Consider the following 10,918-nt stretch of genomic DNA (forward strand, 5'->3'; position numbering starts at 1 on the left):
CTATCTGAAAGGCTGCAGTCAGAGGATCCCTTAAGCTCAGGAGTTCAAGGTTGCAGTGAGCTATGATGGCACTACTACATTCCAGCCTGGGTGACATAGCAAGACCCTGTCTAAAAAAAAACAAAAGAAAATTGCCGGGCGCGGTGGCTCAAGCCTGTAATCCCAGCACTTTAGGAGGCTGAGGCGGGTGGATCACGAGGTCAAGAGATCGAGACCATCCTGGTCAACACGGTGAAACCCCGTCTCTACTAAAAATACAAAACATTAGCTGGGCATGGTGGCGCGTGCCTGTAATCCCAGCTACTCAGGAGGCTGAGGCAGGAGAATTGCCTGAACCCAGGAGGCGGAGGTTGTGGTGAGCCGAGATCGCGCCATTGCACTCCAGCCTGGGTAACAAGAGCAAAACTCCATCTCAAAAAAAAAAAAAAAAAAAAAAAGAATATTAAGACTGGGTGCAGTGGCTCATGTCTGTAATCCCAGCACTTTGGGAAGCTGAGGCTGGCGGATCACCTGAGGTTGGGAGTTCAAGATCAGCCTGACCAACATGGAGAAACCCATCTCTACTAAAAATACAAAATTAGCCAGGCATGGTGGCACATGCCTGTGATCCCAGCTACTCAGGAGGCTGAAGCAGGAGAATTGCTTGAACCCTCAAAGTGGAGGTTTCGGTGAGCCGAGATCATGCCACTGCACTCCAGCCTGGGCAACAAGAGCAAAATTCTGTCTGGAAAAAAAAAAAAAAAAAAAAAAAGAGCTGGGCACGGTGGCTCAAGCCTGTAATCCCAGCACTTTGGGAGGCCAAGGCAGGTGGGTCACAAGGTCAAGATATCGAGACCATCCTGGTCAACATGGTGAAACCCCGTCTCTACTAAAAAATACAACAAATTAGGTGCGTGCCTGTAATCCCAGCTACTCAGGAGGGTGAGGCAGGAGAATTGCCTGAACCCAGAAGGTGGAGGTTGCGGTGAGCCGAGATTGCGCCATTGCACTCCAGCCTGGGTAACAAGAGTGAAACTCTGTCTCAAAAAAAAAAAAAAAAAAAAAAAAAAAAAAAAAGCCGGGCTTCGTGGCTCAAGCCTGTAATCCCAGCACTTTGGGAGGCCGAGGCGGGTGGATCACGAGGTCGAGAGATCGAGACCATCCTGATCAACATGGTGAAACCCCGTCTCTACTAAAAATACAAAAATTAGCTGGACATGGTGGCGCGTGCCTGTAATCCCAGCTACTCAGGAGGCTGAGGCAGGAGAATTGCCTGAGCCCAGGAGGCGGAGGTTGCGGTGAGCCGAGATCGCGCCATTGCACTCCAGCCTGGGTAACAAGAGTGAAATTCTGTCTCAAAAAAAAAAAAAAAAAAAAAGAAAGAAAAAAAGGAAGGAAAATTAAAAGACCATGTTCTTAGCCATCTTGCCACAAAGCCAATGAGTCACTTAAAGCAAATGAGGGATTCCATAATGGTTAGCATTCAGTGATGTGCTGGAAGCAGGCACAGTGGCGCATGACTTTGGCCCATCTACTCGAGAGACCGAGGTAGGAGGATCACTTAAGCCCAGTTGTTCAAGGCTGTAGTACCCTGTGATGGCACCTGTGAATAGCCACCATACACCATTCTGGGCAACATATCAAGGCCATGATCAGAGTATTTACACCGTGGACATAGGCAAATGCTACAAATCAGGCTTCCCTTTTCCCAAATTGGCTAGGTAGTTGTTAAACACCAGGATATGACTGGTCAGCATATTTTCTCTAAAATTATAAAAGGGTACAAATGTATCTGCATAAGAGGATGAGCATGTCTGCTTGAGTATGGCTACGAGTTGAGATCCACTTTGTGTATCTAAGGGACTAGGCTTAGCTGGTCAGGGTGGCAAGCAAGGTGTGGCGGCTCACACCTATAATCCCAGCACTTTGAGAGGCCAAGGCAAGTGGACCACCTGAGGTTAGGAGTTCAAGACCAGCCTGGCCAACATGGTGAAACCTCTTCTCTAATAAAAAGACCTGGGCTGGTGGCGAGCACCTGTAGTCTCAGCTGCTTGCGTGGCTGAGGCAGGAGAATCGCTTATATCGTCTTAAAAAAAAAACAAAAAACAGGGGCCGGGCGCAGTGGCTCAAGCCTGTAATCCCAGCACTTTGGGAGGCCGAGGCGAGTGGATTACGAGGTCAAGAGATCGAGACCGTCCTGGTCAATATGGTGAAACCCCGTCTCTACTAAAAATACAAAAAAAAGTAGCTGGGCATGGTGGCACATGCCTGTAATCCGAGCTACTTAGGAGGCTGAGGCAGGAGAATTGCCTGAACCCAGGAGGCGGAGGTTGCGGTGAGCCGAGATCGTGCCATTGCACTCCAGCCTGGGTAACAAGAGCGAAACTCCGTCTCAAAACAAAACAAAACAAAACAAAACAAAACAAAAAAACAAAAAAAAAAGAGGCCGGATGTGGTGGCTCAAGCCTGTAATCCAAGCATTTTGGAGGCCAAGGTGGGCAGATCACCTGAGGTTGGGAGTTCAAGACCAGCCTGACCAACACGGTGAAACCCCACCTTTAAAAAAAAAAGAGCCGGGCGCGGTGGCTCAAGCCTGTAATCCCAGCACTTTGGGAGGCCGAGGCGGGTGGATCACGAGGTCGAGAGATCGAGACCAACCATGGTCAACATGGTGAAACCCCGTCTCTACTAAAAATACAAAAAATTAGCTGGGCATGGTGGTGCGTGCCTATAATCCCAGCTACTCAGGAGGCTGAGGCAGGAGAATTGCCTGAACCCAGGAGGCGGAGGTTGCGGTGAGCCGAGATCGCGCCATTGCACTCCAGCCTGGGTAACAAGAGCGATACTCCGTCTCAAAAAAAAAAAAAAAAAGAAAGAAAAAAAAAAAGAGGCCAGGCACAGTGGCTCACAGCACTTTGGGAGGCCAAGGTGGGTGGATCACCTGAGATCAGGAGTTCGAGACCAGCCTGGCCAACATGGTGACACCCCATCTCTATTAAAAAAAAAAGAAAGAAAAAAAAAGGCCGGGCGCGGTGGCTCAAGCCTGTAATCCCATCACTTTGGGAGGCTGAGGCGGGTGGATCACGAGGTCAAGAGATCGAGACCATCCTGGTCAACATGGTGAAACCCCGTCTCTACTAAAAATACAAAAAAGTAGCTGGGCATGGTGGCACGTGCCTGTAATCCCAGCTACTCAGGAGGCGGAGGCAGGAGAATTGCCTGAACCCAGGAGGCGGAGGCTGCGGTGAACCGAGATCATGCCATTGCACTCCAGCCTGGGTAACAAGAGCGAAACTCCCTCTCAAAAAAAAAAAAAAATAGATTTGGCTTCAAATAACAGGAAAACACAAAACAATAGTGGCTTTAATAAGACGGTACATTATTTCTCTTTCTCATAAACTCTCAGTACTTACCTGGCAGGGGGGATACCATGATCCTGAAGGTGGTTTTCTCAGGGCAAGGCTCATCCATTGCACTCTGGATTTGCTGACTCCTGTGATTTCCCCTAATGTGGGAAACTCAACTGGATAGTTTGTGGTAGTGGGGGACTGTTCGTGCTCTATTAAAATAAAAAAAAAAAAAAAAAGCACTCAGAGACTGGTGGCCTAGGCCTGGTATGACAGCTCTGCTCCATAAAATCCTTAGGGATCCAGGCTCATTGGACTTATGGTTCCACCATTCCTCTAAGGTCCAAAATGGCAGCTAAATGTCCTGCCATCAATGCTGTCATCCTTTTTTCATCATTTTACTTGAAACCTTCCTAGTAAAATTCACATTCATGATTTTGCTGTGTTGATTCCAAATCTGTAACTCAGTCCAGCTCTTTTTATTTTTATTTTTCTTGAAGCAGGGTCTTGCTATATTCTCCAGGTTGGTCTTGAATTCCTAGCCCCAAGAGATCCTCCCAGTCCAGCTTTCTTTTTTTTTTTTTTTTTTTTGAGACGGAGTTTCGCACTTGTTGCCCAGGCTGGAGTGCAATGGCCATGGCAGGATCTCAGCTCACTGCAACCTCTGCCTCCTGGGTTCAAGCAATTCTCCTGCCTCAGCCTCCTGAGTAGCTGGGACTACAGGCACTTACCACCACGCCCAGCTAATTTTTTTCTATTTTTAATAAAGACAGGTTTCACCATGTTGGCCAGGCTTGTCTCCAGCTCCTGGCGTCAAGTGATCCACCTGCTTCAGCCTCCCAAAGTGCTGGAATTACAGGCAGGAGCCACTACGCCTGGGCATTTGTTTGTTTGTTTGTTTGTTTTAAGACAGAGTTTCTATCTTCTTGCAGAGTGGAGTGCAGTGGCGCCATCTCGGCTCACCGCAACTTCCGCCTCCCAGGTTCAAGCGATTCTCCTGCCTCAGCCTCCCGAGTGGCTGGGACAACAGGAATGCACCATGATGCCCGGCTAATTTTGTGTATTTTCAGTAGAGACAGGGTTTCTCCGTGTGCTGGTCTCAAACCCCGGACCTCAGTTGATCTGCCCACCTTGGCCTCCCAAAGTGCTGGTATTACAAGTGTGATCCACTGTGCCTGGACTCAGTGACTGTTTATAATTGCCCTTCCCTGAAGGGGGAAGGAGTATTTTTTTTTTTTTTTAATCTTTTCCGCATGTGGTTCCTGATCCCTAGGTGTGGGATCAGCTTGGTGCAAATGCCCACATGTTTCAGGGCACTTAAACCTTTTTTTTTTTTTGAGGCAGAGTCTTGTTTCGTCGCCAGGCGCCAGGCTGGAGTGCAGTGACGCGACCTCAGCTCACTGCAACCTCTGCCTCTCGGGTTCAAGCAATTCTCCTGCCTAACACTCCTGAGTAGCTGGGACTACAGGTGTGTGCCACCACACCCAGCTAGTTTTTGTATTTTTAGTAGAGACGGGGCTTCACCATGTTGGCCAGGATGGTTCCGATCTCTTGACCTTGTGACCCACGCGCCTCGGCCTCCCAAAGTGCTGGGATTATAGGCGTGAGCCACCTCGCCCAGCTGGCGTGGCTATTCTTATAAAGCTCACAGTATGCTCTGGAAGTGAAAACCTGCATGTGGCGGCCACCTAAGGTCAGCGACATCTGATACTCTAAGATTGGACCCCACAGGAGGGCGCTCCTGGAGTCCTGCTGACTTCATCCTGCCCAAAGGGGACACTCTCCTCAGAGGTTCTGAGATCTTAGTACTAAGCCCTCCTTAGAATTTTCTCTTGCACTTGCAAAGCTGTTTGGCCCCAACATTGTTTGGAATCTGGAGTTTGCAGCTGAATGGGAAAATGGAATAGCATTGCATGCACCCGGGCTTTTGTGCTGCAGTTATATGCAGGGAGCCTGGTTAACGTGTGATGCCCTCCTTTGGTAGTGTTTGGCTCCAGGGCTCTGTGGAGTATGGGAAGCTTTGGCCCTTTTTTCTTTCTTTTTCTTTTTGAGACAGTCTTGCTCTGTTGCCCAGGCTGGAGTGCAGTGGCAGGATCTCGGCTCACTGCAACCTCCGTCTCCTGGGTTCAAGCGATTTTCCTGCCTCAGCCTCCCAAGTAGCTGGGATTACAGGTGCCCGCCACCACCCACACCTGCCTAATTTTGTATTTTAGTAGAGCTGGGGTTTCACCATATTGGTCAGGCTGGTCTCCAACTCCTGACCTCAGGTGATCCACCTGCCTTGGCCTCCCAAAGTTCTGGGATTAAAGGCGTCAGCCACCACACCCGGTCTGAGATTTGGCCCTTAAAAAGCAAACTGCTGGCTGGGCCCAGCGGCTCATGCCTGTAATCCCAGCACTTTGGGAGGCCAAGGTGGGCAGATGACAAGGCCAGGAGTTCGAGACCAGCCTAGCCAACATAGTGAAACCCCCATGTCTACTAAAAATACAAAAATTAGTTAGGTGTGGTGGCACACACCTACAGTCCCAGCTACTTGGGAGGCTGAGGCAGGAGAATCGCTTGAACCCGGGAGGCAGAGGTTGCAGTAAGCTGAGACTGTGCCATTGCCCACCAGTGTGGGTGACAGAGTGAGACTCCGTTTCAAAAAAAAATCAAACTGCTTGCCAGCATGGTTGCTCATGCCTGTAATTCCAGCACTTTGGGAGGCCAAGGCAGGTGAGTTGCCTGAGGTCAGGAGCTCGAGACTAACCTGGCCAACATGGTGAAACCCATCTCTACTAAAAATATGAAAATTAGGTCGGGCGTGGTGGCTCATGCCTGTAATCCCAGCACTTTGGGAGGCCCAGGTGGGCAGATAACCTGACATCAAGAGTTCAAGACCAGCCTGGGCAACATGGTGAAACCCCATCTCTACTACAAATACAAAAATTAGCCAGACATGATGGTGCGCACCTGTAATCCCAGCTACTCTCAAGGCTGAGGCAGAATTGATTGAACCCGGGAGGCAGAGTTTGCAGTGAGACGAGGTTGCCTCACTGTACTCCAGCCTGGGTGACAGAGTGAGACTTTGTCTCAAAAATAAAAAAGAAATAGCCGGGCGCGGTGGCTCGTGCCTGTAATCCCAGCTACTCAGGAGGCTGAGGCAGGAGAATTGCTTGAACCCAGGAGGTGGAGGTTGCGGTGAGCCGAGATCGTGCCATTGCACTCCAGCCTGGGTAACAAGAGTGAAACTCCGTCTCAAAAAAAAAAAAAAAAAAAAAAAAAAGAAGAAATAAAACTGCCATTCTGGATAAATGGCAGAACAGGAGAGTTTTGCAGGTTTTGGCACAGCTCAACAAAATGACTATTACTGCTTCTGGCAAAGAGTGAAGCAGGAGTTCCAGCCCATCCAGGGTTACCACTGTGGCAACTGGTACATGCAACAGCCCAGCTCTTACCTTCTTTCTGGCTACAGCTACGGCTGTGCGGTGGAGGGAAATGGACAGGACTGTTTTTCTGCGCGTGAGATCCCTCAACACACAGCTGGAACTTTGGTTATGCCTAAGGAAACCACAGCTCTAGCTGAAAACCAAGATGAAGACCCACTAGAAGATCCACATCTTCATGTGAATATTGAGGAATCAAACCAAGAGTTTATAGTGAAAAGTGAAGAACTCTACGACTCCCTCATGAATTGCCACTGGCAGCCACTGGATATAGTTTACTCAGAAATTCCAGATAAGACCCCAAAGTGAAGCAAGATGTTCATTAAGATCCCCAGTTATCATGCTAATTGTGTCTTCTTTTGTTTCGGGGAAAAAAGTAGTTCTCCCAGGAAGGTACTGGATTCTGTATATAAAAGCTAGTGTCCAGGGCTTACATGTGATTGACATAAGAGAACATTAATGTAAATAAACTTCACCAGCACACACACACACAAAAAAAGACTGCTTTACCCAAAATTTTGGTTCACAACCTTCATTGGATTACCTACTGGGGCAAAGTTGTACTGCTCCCTCATGGCTAAGGTTCCAAGCTATTAGATCTTCGTTTGTGTGTGTATACACATCTAGGTGTGTTTATTTATATGTACACTTATTGTTATATGTTGTACCAAAATTGGCTAGTAAGTAAAAGAGCACTCATAAATTAAGTTTAAGCAATTTTCAAGTTCACGAAACTTAAAGTAAAACTTTACTAAACAAGCTAGCTTTAAAATTATTGGTAGAAGAAAAATAGAAATGCCTTCAGAATTGTCAGCATACATTTTGTCTGAATTTTATATTTGTCTTCATTAGGCTTTTTTTTTTTTTTTTTTTTTTGAGACTGAGTCTTGCTCTGTCACTCAGGCTGGAGTGCAGTGGCACGATCTCAGACTGCAACCTCCGCCTCCCGGGTTCAAGCGATTCTGTCTCAGCCAAGTAGCTGGGATTACAGGCATGCACCACCACGCCCAGCTAACTTTTGTATTTTTAGTAGTAATGGGGTTTCACCATGTTGGCCAAGCTGCTCTCGGACTCCTAACCTAGCGTGATCTGCTCGACTTGGCCTCCCAAAGTACCAGAATTACAGGTGTGAACCACTTCACTCGCCTGGGCCTGCTAGATATTATTATTATTATTATTATTATTATTTGAGACGGAGTTTCACTCTTGTTGCCCAGGCTGGAGTGCAATGGTGTGATCTCGGCTCACTGCAACCTCTGCCTCCCGGGTTCAAGCGATTCTCCTGCCTCAGCCTCACAAGTAGCTGGGATTACAAGAATGCACCACCACGCCTGGCTGATTTTGTATTTTTAGTAGAGACCGGATTTCTCTATGTTGGTGAGGCTAGTCTTGAACTCTAGACCTCAGGTGATCCACCTGCCTCAGCCTCCCAAAGTGCTGGGATTACAGGTGGGAGCCACCGTCCCCCAGCCGGTTAGATATTTTTAGTTGTCAGTGTTAATTCAAGCTGGGAGCTGCTTGAGGTGAGCCTGCCTTCCATTCTATTCAAAGTCTCACTGAGATAAATGCATATCTGATTGCTTCCTTTGGAAAGGCTAATAGGAAACTCAGAAGAATGCAATGGCCAGCCCTGTGGCTCATGCCTGTAATCCCAGCACTTTGAGAGGCTGAGGCAGGCAGATCACAACGTCAGAAAGTCGCGACCATCCTGGCTAATGTGGTGAAACACCATCTCTACAAAAAACACAAAAAAATTAGCAGGGCGTGGTGGCAGGTGTCTGTAGCCCAAGCTACTCGGGAGACTGGCACAGGAGAATTGCTTGAACCCGGAGGCAGAGGTTGCAGTAAGCCAAGACTGGAGATAGAGTGAGACTCTGTCACACACACACAAAATAAATAAATAAATAATAATGTAACCTCGGCCGGGCGTGGTGGCTCAAGCCTGTAATCCCAGCACTTTGCGGGGCCAAGGTGGGTGGATCATGAGGTCAAGAGAACGAGACCATCCTGGTCAACATGGTGAAACCCCGTCTCTACTAAACATACAAAAAATTAGCTGGGCATGGTGGCGCATGCCTGTAATCCCAGCTACTCAGGAGGCTGAGGCAGGAGAATTGCCTGAACCCAGGAGGCGGAGGTTGCGGTGAACCGAGATCCCGCCATTGCACTCCAGCCTGGGTAACAAGAGTGAAACTCTGTCTCAAAAAAAAAAAAAAAAAAAAAGTAACCTCTTCTCACACCTACCTGTGACCTGGCAGCCCCAACCCCTATCCCTGCTTCCAGTTGGCCTGCCTTTCTTGACTAACCAATGTTCATTTTACATATGTTGATTGATGTCTCATGTCTCTCCCCACTTTTTTTTTTGAGAGTCTAACTCTGTCGCCAGCTGGAGTGCGGTGGCACGATGTTGGCTCACTACAACCTCTGCCTCCAGGTTCAAGCAATTCTATTGCCTCAGCGTCCCGAGTAGCTGGGATTATAGGTGCCCACCATCATGACTGGCTAATTTTTGTATTTTTAGTAGAGATGGGATTTAGCCATGTTGTCCAGGCTGGTCTTCAACTCACCTCAGGTGGCCCACCCACTTTAGCCTCCCAAAGTGCTGGGGTTTCACCATGTTGTTCGGGCTGGTCTCGAACTCCTGACCTTGTGATCTGCCTGCCTCAGCCTCCCAAAGTGCTGGGATTACAGGTGTGAGCCACCGTGTCCAGCATGTCTCCCTTTTTAAAAGTAAAAAACTCAGTACAGTGAATGGAATAAATGTTTTAGGTAAACTTCTTGTGTAAATTAAAAGCTTAAAGTTAAAAAAAAAAAAAAAGCTTTAAGTTATTTTACTTTTTTTTTTTTTTGAGATGGATTCTTGCTCTGTCGCCCAAGCTGGAGTGCAGTGGGACAATCTCGGCTCACTGCATCCTCTACCTTCGGTTTTCAAGCAATTCTGCTGCAGCCGCTTGAGTAGCTGGGATTACAGGTGCATGCCACCACAACCGGCTAATTTTTTAAATTTTTAGTAGAGATGGGGTTTAGCCGTGTTGTCCAGGATGGTCTTGAACTCACCTCAGGTGGCCCACCCACTTTAGCCTCCCAAAGTGCTGGGATTACAAGCATGAGCCAGGCATCAGGCCTTAAAGTTATTTTTAATGCTCATTTAATATCTGGATCATTTCCAATTAAGAAAGGGTTATGGTGGATGGGTGCGGTGGTTCACGCCTGTAATCCCAGTACTTTGGGAGGCTGAGGTGGGCAGATCACCTGAGGTTCGGAGTTCAAGACCAGCCTGACCAACATGGAGAAACCCCATCTCTATAAAAAAAGAGAAAAAAAAAAAAGAAGGAAAAGGTTACGGTCAGGCGTGGTGGCTCACATCTCTAATTCCAGCACTTTGGGAGGCCAAGGCGGGAGTATCACCTGAGGTCTGGAGTTCTAGACCACCCCGGCCAATATGTCAAAATCTGATCTCTAGTAAAAATACAGGGCTGGGCGTGGTGGCACAAGCCTGTAATCCCAGCATTTTGGGAGGCTGAGGCGGGTGGATCACGAGGTCAAGAGATTGAGACCATCCTGGTCAACATGGTGAAACCTCGTCTCTACTAAAAATACAAAAAATTAGCTGGGCATGGTGGCGCGTGCCTGTAATCCCAGCTACTCAGGAGGCTGAGGCAGGAGAATTGCCTGAACCCAGGAGGCGGAGGTTGCGGTGAGCCGAGATTGCGCCACTGCACTCCAGTCTGGAGGACAGAGGAAGATTCCTTATCAAAAGAAAAAAGAGCTGGGCGCAGTGGCTCACGCCTGTAATCCCAGCACTTTACGAGGCCGAGGCGGGTGGATCATGAGGTCAAGAGATCGAGACCATCCTGGTCAACCAGGTGAAACCCCGTCTCTACTAAAAATACAAAAATTATCTGGGTATGGTGGCGCGTGCCTGTAGTCCCAGCTTCTCGGGAGGCTGAGGCAGGAGAATTGCCTGAACCCAGGAGGCGGAGGTTGCAGTGAGCCGAGATTGCGCCATTGCACTCCAGCCTGGGTAACAAGAGCGAAAGTCTGTCTCAAAAAAAAAAAAAGAAAAGAAAAGAAAAGAAAAAAAGAGTCCTCCATTAGCTCCTTGATAGATTCATTAGTGCTATCAAAATCACCTATGATGCTTTCTATTCTTTTTTTTTGTTTGTT

At 48.1% G+C, this 10,918-nt stretch overlaps 1 non-coding gene and 1 pseudogene across 2 annotated transcripts; both read left to right on the plus strand.

Moving 5' to 3' along the window:
• The first annotated feature begins 3,384 nt into the window (after window positions 1-3,384).
• LOC120367077 (U1 spliceosomal RNA) lies at window positions 3,385-3,542 on the plus strand. Its single transcript, XR_005581569.1, has one exon. It is a non-coding gene; the product is annotated as a U1 spliceosomal RNA (small nuclear RNA).
• A 3,077-nt stretch (window positions 3,543-6,619) lies between these two features.
• Window positions 6,620-7,093, plus strand: LOC101042801 (putative uncharacterized protein C6orf52 pseudogene; annotated as a pseudogene). The gene has a single exon (XR_012514470.1). The product of XR_012514470.1 is annotated as a putative uncharacterized protein C6orf52 pseudogene (transcript).
• Window positions 7,094-10,918: the final 3,825 nt, after the last annotated feature.

The sequence above is a fragment of the Saimiri boliviensis genome, chromosome 17, assembly GCF_048565385.1.
Source record: "Saimiri boliviensis isolate mSaiBol1 chromosome 17, mSaiBol1.pri, whole genome shotgun sequence".
NCBI lineage: Eukaryota > Metazoa > Chordata > Mammalia > Primates > Cebidae > Saimiri > Saimiri boliviensis.